Genomic DNA, 20,029 nt, shown 5'->3' with positions numbered 1-20,029 from the left:
ACCACAATTTATTTACCACTGCTTTTCTAGTTTTCTAGAATTTGTTTTGTGGGCATTTCTAGTTTTGTGGAATCACACATTATGCTGAAAAGAAAATGTTTTAAAAGATAAGTCTTTTATTGCTGTTCTGTTCTGGTTCTGATAAAATTTTTAGGATACATTTGGTTTTATGTCTCCTCTAATCTACCAGTTGAATCAGCAAGGCTACCTCCCACACAGCAGAGAAAGAAGCACTAAGATCACTTAATCTCACATAATGGGATATACCACAGTGCTGTTTTGTTTTATTTTTTAGAAAAGAAACTGTTCTCCTGGAAAAGGGCAGCCCTAGTAAGGGGAAAGGGCATGTTGGTGTTAGGGATTTCATTATGGAACCAAGGAATAGTGGGAGAAGAAAAATAAGCCACACTCTGCTGTACTTACAACCATTTAAGAGCTTGCACATTTTCTTTGTTCTTCTGCTAGCATATATGAAAACCTGATGGGCATAACTTTTGGGGTGAAAAACCCACACAGATCAATACTTTAACCCAATACACCTATCTTTCCATCATTTATTTTTAATCTGCTTAGTAGATGTGTTTGTACATTCTAAATAAAAATAATCTTGGGCAAATCCTTGAATCCTCCACCTTAAGTACTGCTCTTCTCCATAGAGATATAACAAAATATGGAAGCAGAATGTCATATTTAAAACACCTGGCACTATCATATCATCTAATTTTGCTTAACTTTATCTTCATTATAAGGGAGGGTTCCAAGGGAGAGAGATTTATTGGGGAATAAATTTGGTTTTTAAAAAGATGCCAATTAAACACCTAAAATTTTTTTAAAAAACCTTTAGGACTTACAAATAATGACTTTATTTTTAATAATAAAAAAAAAAAATGGGTGATTTTTTTGATGTGATCTGTGAGTACTTTCTTTTCCAGAGTAGAACAGCACTTGCTCTGAAAGTAGTCTTAGATAGTTGCCTAAGGCACATAGAGATTAAATGAATTTCTGAGGTCACATAAGCAGTATATATAAAAGGCAAGAGATGACCTGAGATATTCTGTCTTTGAAATAAGCTTTCTACTCACAGCTGTATCACACCGGAAAAACTGAACCATCAATTCCATGTGAGTGACTTTACAATTCTAAATTCCTGTTTGAAGTTGGAAAAAGTAATTATGAAATTTATTTAAATTATGTGACCAATATAAATTTCTTTATTAAAGATGTTAATAAATTAATGGCATTCATTGTAATGAAATCCTTTATAGAGGTATGCAATATTGTTAAGATATTCTAATCACTGAGAAGTACTTTTCAGTTCATATAGAACAATGCAGATAAATGTATTTGATATACATGCAAAATATACCATGTGTAAAGTGAATATAGTAGACATATCTATATCTATACTTATAGATATAGATATATACACAGAGAGAGATGTATATGTATGTGTGTATACACTTTCAATCTTTGCAAATTTGTCTGCCAAGGAACATGTTAAATTTAACTACTATGTGCTACAGAATTTGAAGCACAGGGTGTCTCTGGAGATAATCATTGAATTTCTTTGACTAGTATAGAACACATACTTATACATGTGTTTGTATGTACATGCATATAATATTTAAACTATATAACATACACATAAAATAAACTTGATGCTAATTTTTACTGAGAAGAAATACTATTGATAAATATACATTTTCTTGGAAAAAAAGAATTACTTCAGTGCATGTATAATCATAATTATATGCCTTTACAAAAATGAATCCTAAGATATGCATTATATAAGTACATATGCAAATACATATACCAAAGAGGAGTGAGTAACCAGATGATATACATTTGTATATGTTGTTATTGTGTTGTTTCACTTGTGTCTGACTCTTTGTGACACTATTTTGGGGTTTTCTTGGCAAAGATACTGGAATGGTGTGGCGATTCTTTCTCCAGCTCATCTTACAGATGAGCAAACTGAGGCAAGGCTAAGTGACTTGCTTGAGATCACATAGCTTGTAAGTGTCTGGAATTGGATTTGAACTCAGGTCCTTTTCTTCTAGAGCTGGTGCTCTATCCACTCTACCACCTAGATGCCTTTATGTTTGTGTATATACACACAACAGAGTTTTATGTGCAAATAAACATATGTATAGAATGTGTAACTCGAGATTCACTTATCTCTACATACACATGCATATACACATATGCAATGTACATCTAGTGGCTATTGTGATAAATATATATGTATACATGTATATATACATATTTATATGTGAATATATAATTAATATCTTGGGACTCATCTTCAATAAAAATAATGTGTGTGTATATATGTGTGTAATATGTACCTCAGGATTCACTTATCTTGGTAAAAATGTAATGATCAATGTACATACACATATGTATGTGTGTGTGTTTTAATCATATCTTGGGGCTCATTTATCTTTGGTAATTGTGTATAATTATGTATATATATATATATACACATATATATATACAACATGTAACATGTGTAATTATATACAGTATGCACATGTACACATGCACATATTGTTTCTTGCTCAACACTTAGATTTAAGATCTTTGGCTATAATTTTTAAATCTATAAACAAACCCTTTCAGTAACCAGTTAAAATTTGATTTATTATTGCTGCTCCACTGTCCCTGTGGAAGGACCCTGCAGTAATTCCCAACAGCTGCCACCCACCAGGTGCTGCTGAATAACATTGAAACTCAGAGCCATCAGCTAGAATCAATGTTGCCTCCTTCATTGTTACAATCAGGCGAGCAGAACAACTGCAACATTTTTAATATTACCTTTAATATCCTCCAAAAATGGAAGTGGAGAATGGTACCCTACTGCATAATCAAGGGAGCACATCCTACCCCTGCCATAATTGTTCTCTAGAGCCATGAATTTTATGAGTTATATAGAAAGACAGTGAAGGTCATCTCCTAAAAGCTGAACACAGCTGGGAGGCAATAAGAACAATAATACATACACAAAGGTTTCCTCTTTTCTAGAAATGACATTAAAAATATATTTTTTAAAAACATATTTGGGGAATAATCTTGTAATTTCTCACTTGTAATCTATAAACAAAATGAAGTTTAAAGAAAAATTAAAACTCATCACTGGCCTTGGGCCCTGCTTTTGCTTTGAATCTATTTTTCTTCTGAAGGCTTCTTTCTTATGAAAATTGACACTTTCTGAGTGATATGAAGGTCAAATATTTGATGAAAAGTTCTTGTCCCTTATCCCCAGAGCTTAGTGCAATGCCTTGCTAGTAGTGAGTGCTTAATAAAGCAACTTCATAGGTTTTGTAGCTTTTATTTTGGATTTCTGATTTGTATGTAGTTTAATGCAGTTACATTGCATTTAATTCAACAAACATTTTTTAAGTACTGACTGTGATTTAAGAATACTGTGACAGTATTCCACTTTGGCAATATAAATATCCATATCCATAGCCTCTGATCTTTAGGAGCTAAAGCATTATTACAAAGATCCAGGTCAAAACAAATCAATCTTATCCTTCCCCCCCACCTCCCCATTTGGCTTTAAAGGATTCAATTTATAATTCATGTAGAAGTCAGTTAATAAATATTTATTGGAATTTGAATATGTAAAATAATGCTAAAAGAGGAGCATCATATAACAATGCTTTTGTGGTTGGAGGGAAATAACTATTTCTCTCCAGTGGCTCAAAGAATTTTGTAGACATACAATCATAAATTATAATATATCTCAAGCAGTGTAATATTTCTGGTTTACACTGGAAATTTAAGTTAATTAGAATACTATATGCTCAACACTGTGCTAAATGCTGGAAGTTTGACTTTAAATGAGGTACCCTTGATGTCCAACTGGGGAAATTAAATGATTTCTTATTCATTAGTATATCTTTTTCATGATTATATTTGTAAGAGAAACCCAAATATATCTGAATAAATTTAATGATTTTAGATTATTTCACAATGAGGCTAGAAATTCTGACATCAGAGATTTCTAATTTTAGTAGATAACAGTTGTAATTTTGACAAAAGATTCAAGATAAATAGAAAAATCACAGTGAGCTTGCCACATCTTGGATGTAGTATATACCTGTGGCCTGAAAACACTTCTTAGAAGACTGATTTTATCTTGTTTGTATCATAAGGAAATTGTGAAGTTGGTTCCATCAAAGAGGGGGGAAAACTGTCCACTTGCCAGAACTTGACTTGCCTTCATTACTATGGCAAGATATAAAAACAAATAAAAAAAGATGGTCTTAGAAACACCTTGATTTTTTTTTTTTGACTTACTGTTAAATAAATTATTTTGCTCTTATATACCTTTCCACTTAGCCATTTAATTGAATAGTATATCCTATTTTGATGAAGCCACTATAGTTAGGTAACTATCTGTGTGATCTTGAGTAATGTCATTTCTCCTCTCTGAGTCTCAGTCCCTCCCCTCCCCCCACCCTTAAAATGAGAGGGGGTGGAGAAAGGACTTCAAATATCCCTCTCTACTAGTTCTAAATTGATCTTTGGCTAAGAAACAATCTACACTATTTTTTCACACTCAGTCTTCACTATCTCTAGTCATTGGACCTCCCTTCACTTTCACTAATTTAGATATCATAATTCATCTCCCACCCCCAAGCCTCAACTCCAGGTCAAAAAAAAAAGTGTCATAATAACTTATACCAGATGAGCCACAGTCATTCGAGGGGGTATTTTGCCTTCAGGCAGCAGTAGTTAATTGTCTAGTTAATACCATTATATAAGAGAGGGAGAAGGGAAGAGGGAGAAAAGGGAAGGGAAAGAAAGAGGAGGGAGAGAAGCAGATAGACACATTGAGAAACACACACACACATAGAGACAGAGACAGAAAGACAAAAAGACAGAGAGAGAAGCAGAGACAGAAATAGAGAAACAGGGACACAGGAAAATTCTATTATGTTAATCTGTAACTTTCCAGGTAACTGTTCATGCTTGTCTAGTAAGAGTTTTCTTTCACTGGCACAATTAAGAGAATGCTGAAACAAGTTTCTAAAGAATGTATTTCATTAGGGTTAAAATTACCTACTAAAGTCTGACAATTTGTGTGAATGTGTCTGCCATGGAGCTAATAAAATCCACATCCCATAGTAGGTTGCACACAAATGATATCACTTCTCCATCTGATAAAACAAAGGCAAATTAATCAACACAGACAATTTCACTGACAATAAACCTGTGTTTTCATATTTGTGGTGGGCAGCTGAAGTATGCTGGGGACTAAAAGCTTTCTGACAAATGGCTGCCTATGAAGATTCAGACCATGGAGGTGGACAGGTGAGTGGCTTTCTCATGATTCTGTTTTGGGTTCTGTCCAGAAAACATTGACCAAATGGGAGATTTCTACTAAATTTCCACTGGTGAGTAGGATGTTATAACAGCTGTTCACTCAATATTTACATCCGCCTGACAACTGCTTGGTTGAAATCCCATTTGAGCCCACACATCTTAATCAAATCACACAGATCAAGCATTTTATTTGAAAAAGGTTATTTTCCCAAAGTCTTCTAAAGAACACATGGTAGTACTCTGTCAAGAAGCCATATGTTAATAGGTATGAGAAGACAATGCTGACATGAAGGTTTCTTGAAAATGGGGGGAGAGGCATAATGACCAGACTAGATATGTGGGCATTTGGAAAATTATTTAGCCTTTATGAACCTCAGTTTCCTCATTTGTAAGATAAAAATAATATTTGTATCTCATGCCTCTCTGGAGGAAAAAAAATGTTTAAAATCCTTTGAAAGCTTGATTATATACATTTAAAAAAGAATAATTGTGATTTTTTTTTTTGGCAAAGGGAACTCCCAATGGAAAAAAAAAAAAAAAAAAAACTCCCTATACCAAAGCAGAGCAGTTCCTGCTCTACAACTTATAATTTCATTTGGAGAACTGATAAAGATAGCAAAGTAGAAAGATCACTATTTTGGAATCAGAACAGCTGAATTCAAATTGCATATCCAATGCATATCCCTGACAAATTAGGCAAGTCACAAAAATCCTATAATCTCAGTTTCCTCCTCCATAAAATGAGGAATTAGGATTAGCTAGTATCCAATATCCTTCCAGTTTGAGATCTATGATTCTAAGAGGTTAAGTTCTTGACAAGGGTCATACTATCAATATATGCCAGAGGTAGGACTGAACTCATATCTTTTTATGTCAGACAACATTTCTCCATCCACTACTCCACATTTCCTCTCAAAAACAATTAGCATTGGGGCAGTTGGTGGAACAGTGGATAGAGGACCAGCCCTGAAGTCAGTATGACCCAAGTTCAAATCTGATCTCAGATATTTAACACTTTCTAGCTGTGTGACCCTGGGCAAGTCGCTTAACCCCAATTGCCTCAGTTAAAAAAAAAAAATCAGCATTTCATAAATAATTCTGTGAGTTCATACCCCAAACTCTAAGTCTAAGCCATCCTATCTCAGGTCAATATATATCTGTTTTTTAAGTCACAGGAAAATTATTTGTAGTCAGGATATTTAAAAATTAGATATTTGATTAAAATTAAAGTAGGTAATTTTAATAGGAGAACCCCAATATAGCGAGGATCATCACTCATATCTTACTAGAAGCCCTATGGAATATTTAATTAGCCGCAAATAGAACTTCTTTCTTAATCTCTTCTAAAAAAGAAATAGATCATGGCACCTCCAAATAACAAGTTAGAACACTGCTGAGACTATGATTCAGAGAAAAAAATAACACTTCTTGTACAAAGTACAAACAGCAAATGTTTCATCATGGTATTCCATTTTTGCAAGTGTACTTTCTCAAAATATCAAAGAACTAGCAGTCACTATGGTACAGTGGGGAAGAAAAGAGAGTCAAAGAACATGGTTTCTAATATGTACCACTTGCATAACCTCAGACAAATCACTTCTGTGATTACCAGTTTCCTTATAACATGAAAAAAATTGGATTATATGACATCAGATCTTTTTTAGAAGAGTCCTACAAGATCACTTATTCTAAATGTTTCATTTTATAGATGGGGAAATGAAACTGGGTCTGGCAGAAAACTCCAATAATCCTTGTTATTGGAAAGGTTAAAGGATTGAGTCAGAGAATTCTGAATTCTAGAGACTGAAAACTTTGATGAGATTTTGCAAGAGTGACTTGTTTGGGTCTTTGACCTCTCTTTACAGTATAGACATGCCCATCGGCATATCTGTTAAAAGGATTAAGAACATTTTCCTCACCCAAACCCACCCATTCATACCTCAAAGGAATGAATGATTAAATTTCAGTGATTGGGGATAATTTGATTGACTCAAGACATTGCACATTAGAGACACCTTATATAGTCAGCCTATGGCACAAAGTACTGCAGAGTCTGCCTTGGTTGGTAGGAAAAGAGTAAACACATTGACATTTCCACATATATCAGTAGCTGTCAAGATTGAATCCACTACAAAAGAACAAAAACCTTGGAGGGCTCAGCCCACAAGATGTACTTAGCAGGATTTTAGTCCAACCAACCTAATGGAATGGGTGTATGCTCATAACCTTAGCTACCTCAGAAACATTCTTCAGGCTTTCTTCTTCCACTACTCAGACTTTCTGAAATAATGAAAGAAATGACATAATGACTAAAAAGAAATCTTAATTCATTCTGATCTGCTTCAAGGACAAGTGACTATACATACCGTTACTCTAACCCAAAGCTAGAATTATCTTCCCAAAGCAGAAACTATGAAGTATCTAAACTCCATAACCAGTAGCAGAAGCCACCATATCTTGCCCTTTCCTCTTTCTTTCCCAGTATTCTGTTTCTGCAAGCTTTGCCCTGTTAAGTAAATATTGTCACCCATTAAAAAGTTCAATTTTTTTTTTCTGCTAGGGCCTCCTTTAAGGGAATCAGAACCTTAGACACACAGTATTCACTCCTTCCTGTCCTCTCTCTTTGATTTTTCCTATAATGATTATTAAATGCAAATAACAATCTTACAAGTAAACTGTGTTTTTCTACATTTGCCCAGGTTAGATTTATTGTCCCTTGTGTGATTTATATTAAGTTGAATTGCAAAAAGTGAATTACAATAAGAAATTTTATTTTAATAATGACAATCTTATTCATTACAAATATAACAATTATGGGACAATTCATGAACTAGACTTTATCATGGATAAGGTCTATAAGACATTTCTTTACTTCTGAACTTTGATTCCTCTTCAGCAAGATAGAGATAGTCAGAATAACTAAATCAACCAAGGCAAAGAATATTCATCATGAGTAGCTATTTCATTTTTAAAAGTATATTAGAAAGATTGGAAAGACCTTAACTCATAAACACTGAGTTCTAGGAAAGATGTTTAGCCACAAGAGAAAAGAAATCATTATTCAATCTCTTTTTGTGAACAACAAAAACATTGAAAAAGAATATATACACAAAAAGCAGCTTGTGATGTGGGAATATTAAAATACCTTTGGAAAACAATACTGGAGAGGACAACATAACTCAATCAATCAATCACCAAGCCTCCTATGAGTATTCTGCACTCTCCTTGTCAATGTGTATTGTTTTTCTAAACAAAATATAATATACAATATATTGAATTCAGTCTATGGCTATGTGAAGGAACAAGAAGAACTGATTTTGATATTGGCAAGTAATGACATCAAAAAGAAATAAGAAAATTTCCATTTGGGGAAATAAACTTTAAATGTGACAAATAAGTAAGCACATACAATACTACACAAAACTATCAGAAATACTATAAATCAGAAATATATTTCTTTATTCAATTCAATTCAACAGTTGTTAAATTATGTGTAAAGGATGGCTCTAGGCACAAGTAATACAGAGACAAAAATGATCATGTTCTAGAGGGCCTTAGATTCTACTGGGAGTTTTATACTTACACAAGTAAAGTACAAGGAGAACTGAGAAGGGAGAGAGTATTACCTTAGGTGGGGGAAGGAAGGAACTATGTAGGTGTGGAAGCATTTAACTTGAGTGTTGATAGAAGAAACATTTTCAGAGATAAAAACAAGGAAAGAATTCATTTTAGGCCATGGAAATAGCTAAAATAATTGAGATACAAAGTTCTGGAATCATTCAGTATCTACTTGTTTACAGAAAAAATATGTACTAATTCAGTTTCATTCAAAGAGAGTTTGTGATAGTGACTAGGATGAAATAAAGATGGAAAGATAAATGTGAAGCAGAGTGTATAAACATGTTATTTTATCTGACAATCAATGAAGAACCAGTTTTTGAACCAGGAAGCTCCTGAGGAGGATCTTATACATTTGATAAGATAATTTTAGCAAAGAATGGAAGGGAAAATACTGACTGCTATCTCAGTAGTAAAGGTGAGAAGTGTGGACCAATTGAATTAAGGAGATTGGACCTAGAAAATTTGGAGGTACAGAAGAAACTAAGGATAACTTCTTGGAAATTGATGATGTAGAAAAGGGAAGAAACAAGGATAAATTTGAGGTTACTTTCTCAAGTGATTAGAAAAATGGAAAGACAGTGATAGGGAAAGGCTACTAAGTTCTATTTTGGACATAATGAGTTTATGATTGCTTATGTGACAATCAAGATATAATATCCTTCAGGTAGTTGTTAATTCCAATTCAAAGGTCAAAATAGAGAGTAGGGCTGCATCTATAGATTTAAGGGTTATCTTCATAAAACCAATTCTTGAACTTGTGCTACCTGATGAAATCTCCAAAAAAGTATATATAGAATTTGAAAAAAAAAAATAGAGTTCAGGAAAGAAGCCTGGGGAAGTCTCATAACAAGCAGACAATTTAACAAATGATAATTCAGCAAAAAGAGATGGAAAAGGAACTGTTAAATAGAAAGGAAATGAGAAGGAAAATGTTATAGAAGCCAAGAGAAGGAGTAGTATCTAGGATGAGGAGTATTACTTAATATCAAAAGATATGCAGAATAAGGACTGAAAACAAAGCTTATTCTGTTTTTCAGTCAAAAGATCATGGTTAAGTTTATAAAGTACAGTTCAAAAAAACAATAAGGCTTAAAGTCAAAATTCTGAAGACTCAGAAATGAGCATGTGATATGAGAATAGCAACTAAGGCAGTTTAAAAATACAACCAGTTTGGGACATTAATGTGTTTTTTTTTTTTTTTTTTTTTTTTTGTTGTTGTTGTTGTTTTGTTTTTTTGACATTAATGTATTGTTGATAGAGATGTGAAATGATCCAACCATTTTGGAGAGCATTCTGGGAATATGCCCAAAGGACTATAAAACTGTGCATACCCTTTGACCTAGCAGTGCCACGACTGGATCTGTTTCCCAAAGAAGTCATAAAGAAGGGAAAAGGACCCACAGGTGCAAAAATATTTGTCACAGCTCTTTTCATGGTAACAAAGAATTGGAAAATGAGTAGATGCCCATCAATTGAATAATGGCTGAATAAGCTGTGGTATATGAAGGTATTAGAATATTATTTTGTATATATATATATTTGTTGAGGCAGTTGGGGTTAGGTGAGTTGCCCAGGGTCACACAACTAGGAAGTGTTAAGTGTCTGAGGTAAGATTTGAACTCAGGTCCTTATGACTTCAGGTCTGGTGTTCTATCCACTGCAACACCTAGCTGCTCCAGAATATTACTATTTTATTAAAAAAATGATGAACAAGCTGTTTTAGAAAAAGCCTGGAAAGACTTATAGGAACTGATGCTGAGCAAAACAAGCAGAACCAGGAATACATTGTACATAATAACAGCAAAAATGTGTGAGGACCAACTATGAAAGAGTTCTTCTTAGTAGTTTGATGAGCCAAAGCAATCCCGATAGACTTTGGATAGAAAATGCCATCTGTAGCCAGAGAAAGAACTGATGAAGTTGAATATAAACCAATATATGCAATGTTCCCTTCTATTTTCTGTTTTTTTTTCTCTCTCCCATGGTTTCTTTCCCAAAATAATTCATAAAGCAATATGTATTTAAATTAACAAATAAAAATAAAAAAAAAAATTAAAAAAAACAATATCTAGCATTTGTCTATTGAAATTTTTTAAAGAGTGAAGTTTCCTTAAAATATGATAAATAAAAAAGATAAGAATAACAATGGAAATCACTTTCTTTAGAAACTTAATATTAATTCTGAGTGAATTATGGGAATATATATGAAGAGAAAAAAGTTTCTTATATATACAATAGAGCTCTGTAGATTTTGGGCAGATGCTGAGACTTTATCCTTAATAAGTCATTCTTCAATAAAACAAATGACTTAAAACCAAACAGATGCTTTATACCCTTTAAGACAGTTAGTGGGGTAGCTAGGTGGTGCAGTGGATAGAGTACCAGCCCTAAAGTCAGGAGGAATTGAATTCAAATCTGGCCTCAGACACTTAACACTTCCTAGCATGTGATCCTGGACAAGTTATTTAACCCCAAATGCCTTAGCAAAACAAAACAAAACAAAAATAGTGAAGTATTTGCTAATGCCATGAAATCTTACTTACTAAACTGACAGTAGATGATAACAAAAATCACATAAATTAAAACCAGCAGAAACAGTGTTAACATACATTACCTATGAATGGTAATTGACTATACATGGAAATATATCCTGAAAGGTATCAAGATCTATCTGATTACATCATGGAATCAGGAATCATAGTCTTTTGGAGTTAGAAAGGACCTCAAAAGCCATTTAATATAATACATACCTAAAAATCCCATCAAGACATGTTGGGTAACTTATCATCCTAGTCTTTGCTTAAAGACCTCTATATATAACAAGAGAGAACAATTTGTCCTATATATTAGTGCTTTCTTCTCCCACCCTCCACTCTGACTTTAATCCTTAATTAACTCTTTGCAACTTTTATACACTATTTGAAGGTCTGTTCTCTGAAATAAAACAAAGTTAAATCTATTTCCTCTAATACATGACAGCAGTTCAAACATCTAAAAATCATACCATATTATGAGGATATTCTATTTGATTCAAGAATTAAGATAGTATTATATAATATTAAGATTATTCAACAAGAAAAATGTATTGCATACTGATGAGATTAAAGAATAATTATCAAATGACAATAGAAAAAGGGTAAAAATGTAATATTGTCTGCTTATAATATATATTAACATATGGGGAGGAATAACTGGAAATAAATTCAAAGCCTAAAAGTAAATCATACTTGAAGCTATCTTCAGGAGGAGCACCACATAGGGGAAATCAATCAATAAGCATTTACTCTTCAAATACATTTTTATTGATATATTTTGTATTTATTTGTTATACATAAATATATTTGGGAATGAATATGTATATATGTATGTATACACATACACATATACAGATACACACACACACACACACACACACACACACACACATACACACACAGAGATCTGATGCTTTGCATTCTGTTTCATAACAAAGATTTTCCCCATACCCCTGCAAAGAAGTAAAGGAGCAATATCTTCTCTTGCCTCTTCTTTGGGATTGGTTTTAACAGGTATTTTTAAAGTTCTTATTGCATACCAGGCACTGAGCTAAGCCTGAAAGAGCAAAAGTAGCTCCTATTCTCAAGAAACTTAACAGGTAAATAGAAGTTAATAAACCAAGAAACAAGGTAACTTTAACAAGGACGGTATAAACAGATAAGGGACCTAGAAATTAGAAGGATCTGTCAGAGCCTGTATTCTATTCATATGTAGCCTTTATTTGTATTTCCACCTTACTTATCTGGGTAAGATAGGCACTCACTGTCCCCTTCCAAGCTCCTTGAGGGTAGGTAATATTTTCATTTTTTGCTTTTATGTTATTCCTTTCAGCTACCATAGTGTGTAGCCCAGAGTAGACATTTAAGAAATTGTTCTTAATTGCTGAATTATATTGAAATATATCCCTTAAGAACCCAGGATATACATATCATGATAAGTAAATATGGAACTTTAATGAATGTTCTAATAAGTCATACTATTTTTATATCAAAATCATTTTATAAACATTCAATAACATGCATTTCCTAGTTTCCTCACAATTGTCTACCAATAAAATCATGCATTGGGAATCAAACATGTTACTAGAGGGCAAAATTTATTAATTTTCATTTAATTTGGGAATTATATATGTTTATAATGATACTAATTGAAATTAACAACACCCTCATAATTAGGAAACTTTAATGTCCTCTCTCAGAATTAAATGTGAAATAAGAAAACTATTAAAAAAACGACTAAAACATTTATTTTAATCTTCTATCACAACACACTAAAGTTTATCACTAAAATTTCCCCAGTCTTCCCAATGAGATCCAATGCCATAGAAAAATAATTTGTCTAATAATATACAGACGAACACACAAATCAAGCAAAAAGAGGGCAAGATTGTTGGATTGCATTTGGGAAACTGAAGTACTTTTAATGATCTCAAGCTGTACTCAGTCACCAATATTCTCTACATAATGCTATATAGTTAACAAATAATGAAACACCATCATCCCAGGAAACACAAACTTGCCACTTACTCAAAGGGCAAAGGAGACATTGGTGGTTAGACTGCAGCACTTTATTAATGTTTACTTTCAGGCAATAAGTAAAAGTATCATGGGATCTCAGACTTATTAGCAGGGGTCTCAGAAACCTTAGAGGTCAAACTGTTACTCATTAGAAATTCCTTGGACAACATTCTTAGTATTCATTTTGTCAGTCTTCGAACACCTTTACAGAAAAAGAACATTCTATGTTCTAAGGTAGTTCACTCTACTTTTGGACAGTTCAAAGACATGCCTAAGCAAAAAAGGGAAAGAAAAGGCAGAAAGAGAGGGAGACACAGAGAGAGGGGAAGACAGGGAGAGACAGATAAACAGAAAGACAGACACCAGCCATGAAATGAAAACAAGGAATTATAGTTGTAGTGACACTTACAAAATTAAAAACAAAACACAGGCACAGCAAGGATTGGGTAGATCTTCTGTGGAAAATTTACATAAAGATAAGAATAATAATTGTACTAACATCAAGAATCAGTTCCAATCTGTATTAGAAGGAGTACAAAAGCATATTGATACCATCAATCTATATAAGTATAATGAAATAAGGCAAAGTTGAATTATGCAATTTTAATCAAGTGATATTACAAAAACAACGATTTAGCATTTTTCTAAGAGACCTGAAAGAATTGTTATTTCATAATCTAACTTTGTGACTGAGTTGTAGTATATGTATGTACATATACACACATATACATATAATGTATGAGTATATGCATATTACAATATATGTACATATTATATACAGTAACAGCAATATTAAATGATTAGCAATTATGAATAACTTAGCTATTCTCGGCAATACAATGATCCAAAGGACTCATGATGAAGGATGCTATTTGCTTCTACAAAAAGACCTGATGTTTTGTGAATACATATTGAAGCATGCTATTTTCACTTTCTTTTCTATTTTTAAAAAATCATGTCTTGTACAAAATGACTAATATAGAAATGTTTTACATGATTGCATATATATGTAATCTATATTAGACCGCATATAATTTTGGGGAAGTAGGAAGGGATAAAATTTGGAGTTCAAAACTTAAAAAAAATTAAAAATTGTTTTAACATGTTATGGGGGAAATAAAATATTATCTGTATGTATATATAAAATATAACCTGTCAATCCTACCATAGCACCTTAGAGTGAAGAATACTTTGGAGTATAAGGATTTGGGTTTGAATCTTCCCTCTAATGCTTGCTGGCTAGGCGGATAAATCACTTTAACTCTCTTAGCATTATTTTCCTCTGCTATGAATACTGGAACTGGAACTTCATTTCCATAATATAATTCTTCTAACACACTGAATCGCAAACACGGGAGTTAAGGCATAATGGAAGGACTGGGTAGTTGACTTCTGATCTTTACATGGTCTGAAAGGCTATGTAGATTTACCGTTTCCTTTGGATATAGGAAGATTAGGTTTCTTTGCTTTTTTCTTTATTATTTTTGGACTGGGGAAGATCATTAAATTCTAAATCCATCATCACCACAACAAATCCAGGACAAATTTTTGTTAAGTACTAAGCAAGCAATAATCTCTGATAAACATTGCAAAATGTTTTCTATTCACTGAAAGTAAATAATTCTGTATTTGGGTGGCAATATTGACTTCTGCCTACATATGTGTCATATTGACTATTTTAAAACTTTTTCCTATAAGGCATTGAAGAAACAAGTGATAGCATAATGCTTATGTCTCCGTGGGACCCCCCAAAACCATTTTGAAATGGGCTTGGACTGTGTGATCAAAATGCTCTCCAATAAATTTGGTATATATAGCATTTTTAAACTGGGGAAAGAATGCAGTGGAGGATCAGTCTTTAGAACTTGCACTGTACCCACTTCATAGTCACTTGATCAAGAAACTCTTTCCCTAACAGATTTAAAGCAAGAGCAGATATCCTAACTGTTTCTGGTTGGCTTATTACAAATTGAAAAACTTTTTAATTAGGTGATGAACTAAAACTGAGCATGCATACAAAAGGCTTGATTTGATGAAATCCTTCTTTCTTCCCTGGTGGCTTTTGAATAAGAAGAAAGAAGGAGGGAGGGAGGGCTGAGGCTGCTATGACAAACTTATTTTCCCACTGTGACCACTATATGTTTTACTAGTGATTTTTTTTTTTTTTTTTACTTTTAAATTTTATTAGTGAATAGGCTTGGGTCCTTCATGGCCCCATTGTGGAAGTAGTCATTTTTCCTTTTAATGGAAAAAAAAAAGACAATATATTTTATTCACTTCAGTTTAAAAAATTTGAATAGCTTTAATCTAAACATTTTACCATGCTATTTAAAATTTTAATTTTACAATTATGTAAATTGCCTTTTGGATAACAGGGTACCATACAATAAATGTAGCAATACATTAACAGAGCAGCAATACATATTTTAAAATATAAAGAAGGAATATTTTTCTCTGTCATAAATTAACTTGTTTTAATCAAAATTTCAGGGAATTATATTAATTCCTCTTAAATCTATTAATTTCATGTGCACATAATTATCAAATTCTAGCATATTAAAATAGTTATAAATACCCCACACAATACAAAATTAACACCCAGAATTTTGAAAGTGTTCAAAATCATGCATCTCCCCTCCAAATATACAAAATTGATGTGACAATGCATACACAAAATCCTAAAATGTTTGCAAAGTATGAATTATTGTCTGGACACCATGTCTAATGATGGTTTGTGTAACATAACATACAAACACATTAAATTATTATTTATCATGCCTTTAGCTATTCAGAGTTTTCTATAAATGAGGGAAAACAAAACTAAATAGATTGAGAATGGGAACAATTTTGTTCATCTGAAAGTGTTTTGAAAAGATTGTTCTAACTTAAGGACTTAAAAGGAATAACAAAGAATTATTTCCTTTGTATTTGGCTTGGGCACTTTGATTCAAACATTATTTGTAGCATTGTTTTCAAAGTAGACAGTACTAGAGAATAGAAAACATACAGTTATCATTTAGGAAAGAGGTGCAAATGGTAAGAAGTATAAAGAACCTTTCAACAATGCAAAAGAATACATTTTTTAAAAATCTGCTATTAAAAATATAAAGAAGTTAGTTATCATTATTTAACAATTACTCTATTCAATATACCAATCCCTTAACATGTGCTAAATAAAATTTGAATCCACAATATTAACATCATTTTATTCCATCAAAATAAAACATGTACAGATTTAAAAATTTTAAATATGTATATACTCAAATAATTTAATATGAAATTCAGAATCAAAATTTCTTTGTAACGGCAACCCACACAGTAGAAAGGATATCCTCTATCTAGTTTATACATATGATGCCTCTTATTTTCATCTCTACTGTGTTTATTCCTTCCTTATCTTAGGATAAATAAGAATTCAAGACACAATGGACCAAGTAAAAATTCTGAGTTTCAAAGTCTCAGCAGCAGAGAAATGGAATCATGAGGAAAACATTGGATTGTTCCAGCCCAGTAATAAATAACCCCAGAACCAGGACACTGTGGTCTGCAAGCAAGAGAATATTTCTTCCTATCCATTCTTACCAAACATCCTTTTGTAAAAGTTAATAATGGTTAAATGATACTTGGGAGATATTGAAAATTATTAAGAAGCTAAGTAGGCCAGGAAAAATAGCACTGGATTTTGACTCAAGAAAACCAAACTATTTGTTTGATATTGCAGGCTATTACCACTATCCATTGGATGCAGCTTCATGAGTGATAGTATTAGAAAACCCCACAATTCTGCAAGTTTTACTCTAGAACTGCCTCAAAGAGTCCTGTCAGGCTTTAAGAAATGTTTAGTGATTGATTGGCTATGTATTCTGGAAACATGCTCTGCCAGTGTAAATGGGGTTATAAGATGGTAGTTTCACAGTTTGTATTATATATATATATATATATATATACACACACACACATATATGTATATATATGTGTATATACTTATGTATATGTATGTACATGTATACATATACATATATATAAAGTGCTTTTCCCAGCTTTAAAGCATTAGTTAACCTTGATTGTAAATTATGATTATTGCCACTTGAATTTGTCTATATCTTAAGGAGTATTATTACCAGCATCCTTTCTTTACCATAACTTAGAGATGATAAAGAGATGCTAGAAGAGATTCATTGAAAAAACCTTCACTTACTAATCTAGATTTCGGCTAATTGGAAACCAAGCAATTAATGTGTAAAGGGACAGCTGCTTTGTTTCCAAAGCTTCCTCTTCCCAATACTTGCTGCTGATGTTTTTAACTTCTTTCTCCTACCTATATCATCAATATAGAGTTGTCCCACAAAAAATATTCATCCATCATTACTTATTTGGACCATCAGTTTTCAGCAATTTTAGCTGCCACAATGGATGATACATCATTCCACAGAGCTTTTTGTTATAAAAATATTTTTTTTGTTTGTAATACTGAAATAATATTTAACTCTTAAAATTATTTCCAGAAAACACTTCCATTATCCAATTCTCAATGGAAATGATAATGCTTCCTAGTCACTGAACTATCCACAAAGTATCTTTTAAAAATTCAAAGATGATTAGTATATGATTCAACTATTTATATTTCTAAAATTTAATACCCTCCAGGATTTGAGTACTATATTTTTTTATGCTAATCCTTAAATGAGAATCTTCTCTTAAGAGTATATTTAATGCTTTAAAGTATTATTTAGAAACTGATAATCCTTCTCTGGTATGTATATATACTCATGCATATGTGCTAATACATATGTAAAAAAAATCAATAAGTGCTTAACAAGCAACTATAATGGGTAGGTATTGTTGATACAAAGAAAAAATATATAATTTTTGCTTTCAAGGAGCTTACATTCTAATATGTAAAACAATAAACATGAGACTTTTGATGAGGATATTCTTACATAAAGCAATTTCTCCTATCAATTGCAATCTATTACCCCTTTTGTTGCCTTTAATAGTATTTTACTTTCTTTTCCTTCCTTCCTTCCTTCCTTCTTTTTTTTTTTTTTTTTTTTTTTTTTTTTTTTTTTGCTGAGGCAATTGGGGTTAAGTGACTTGCCCCTTACAAGTTACATAGTAGGAAGTGTTAAGTGTCTGAGGTCAAATCTGAATTCAAGTCCTCCTGACTTTAGGGCTGGTGCTCCATCCACTGTACCACCTAGTTGCTCCTACTTTTTCCCCCAATTACTTGTAAAAAATAGTTTTCAACTTTAATTTATGTAATATTTTGAGTTCCTATGCCCAAAGGGCTAAAAACTGCATATCCTTTGTTCTAGCAGTGTTACTATTGGGCCCCTATCTCAAATAGATCATAAAAGAAAAGAAAGGCCCCAAAAGTGCAAAAAAATGTCTGTAGCAGCTCTTCAGCAACAACAAATTAGAAATTAGTAAGTGGCCCATCACTTGGGAATGACTAAATAAGTTATAGTATATGATGGTAATGGACTATAATTGTTCTATAAGAAATTATGAGCAAACTGGTTTTAGAGTAACCTGGAAAGACTTACATGAACTGATGCTAAGTAAAGTGAGCAAAACTAGAACATTGTATACAGTAACAAGATTATAACATGATCAACTGTGATGGATTTGGCTCTTCTCAGCAATGCAGTGATTCAAAACAATTCCAATAAACTTGGGCTGGAAAATGTCATCCACATGAAGAGATAGATCACTGTGGAGCCTGAATTTTTAGCAAAGCATAGTATTTTCACCTTGTTGTTTATTATTTCTCATTTTTTTTCCTTTTTGGTCTGATTTTTTTCTTGCACATGACAAATAGGGAACACATTTAAAAAAATTGCATATGATTAACCTATATCAGACTGCTTCCTTTCTTGGGGAGGGGTAAGGTAAGAGAAATAGGGAGAAAAATTTGGAACTCAAAATCTTTTTTTTTTCTCAATACCACTTTATTTTTCAATTACATGTAAAGATAATTTTCAACATTAATTTTTTGTAAGACTTTGTGTTCCAAATTTTTCTCCCTTCTTTTCTTTTTTTCTTCTCTTCCTAAAACAGCAAGTAATCTGATATAGTTTATACATGTACAATCAAGTTAAATATATTTCTACATTAGACATGTTATAAAAGAATTGGAACAAAAGGTGTAATGTTGGAGAAACTGAGTCAAGATAGAGATTAGAGAGTTTTAATATTTTATGTGAAAGGGAGAGATTGTGCTGGGACCAAATGATTCCATGATTTAGTCCCAGGGCTGAATGAGACTATTGTCTCCAAGAATCCAGCCACTAATGTGTGCTTACATCATGGCTCCAAGCGACTGGGGTAGACTGAGGCAGAAGAGCGGGAATGGACTATCAATCCAGTTCTGACAGGGTGAGGGGAGGAACTGGACATTCTGATAAGTAGGGAGGGTCTGGGATCATGATGTCTAAGATAGAAGGTCTTTCTCCTTATCTGGATCATGATGATTAGGAGAGAGAGGTGGTATTGTAGGATTGAGAAACTGAGGCAGAACA

The 20,029-nt window shown here is 32.6% G+C and overlaps 1 protein-coding gene and 1 long non-coding RNA gene across 2 annotated transcripts in view; one reads left to right on the top strand and one right to left on the bottom strand.

The window, feature by feature from the left end:
- Window positions 1–20,029, bottom strand: part of LAMA2 (laminin subunit alpha 2) — a 770,763-nt gene that overhangs the window by 593,380 nt on the left and 157,354 nt on the right. The window lies entirely within an intron of this gene.
- On the top strand, window positions 706–17,416 carry LOC127562198 (uncharacterized). The gene is made up of 3 exons (XR_007953631.1): window positions 706–1,121; window positions 5,249–5,322; window positions 16,911–17,416. It is a non-coding gene; the product is annotated as an uncharacterized LOC127562198 (long non-coding RNA).

The sequence above is a fragment of the Antechinus flavipes genome, chromosome 4 (genome assembly GCF_016432865.1).
Source record: "Antechinus flavipes isolate AdamAnt ecotype Samford, QLD, Australia chromosome 4, AdamAnt_v2, whole genome shotgun sequence".
In the NCBI taxonomy this organism is placed as follows: domain Eukaryota; kingdom Metazoa; phylum Chordata; class Mammalia; order Dasyuromorphia; family Dasyuridae; genus Antechinus; species Antechinus flavipes.
Note: the sequence above shows the minus strand (reverse complement) of the source record. Positions and strands in the feature narration are given on the sequence as shown.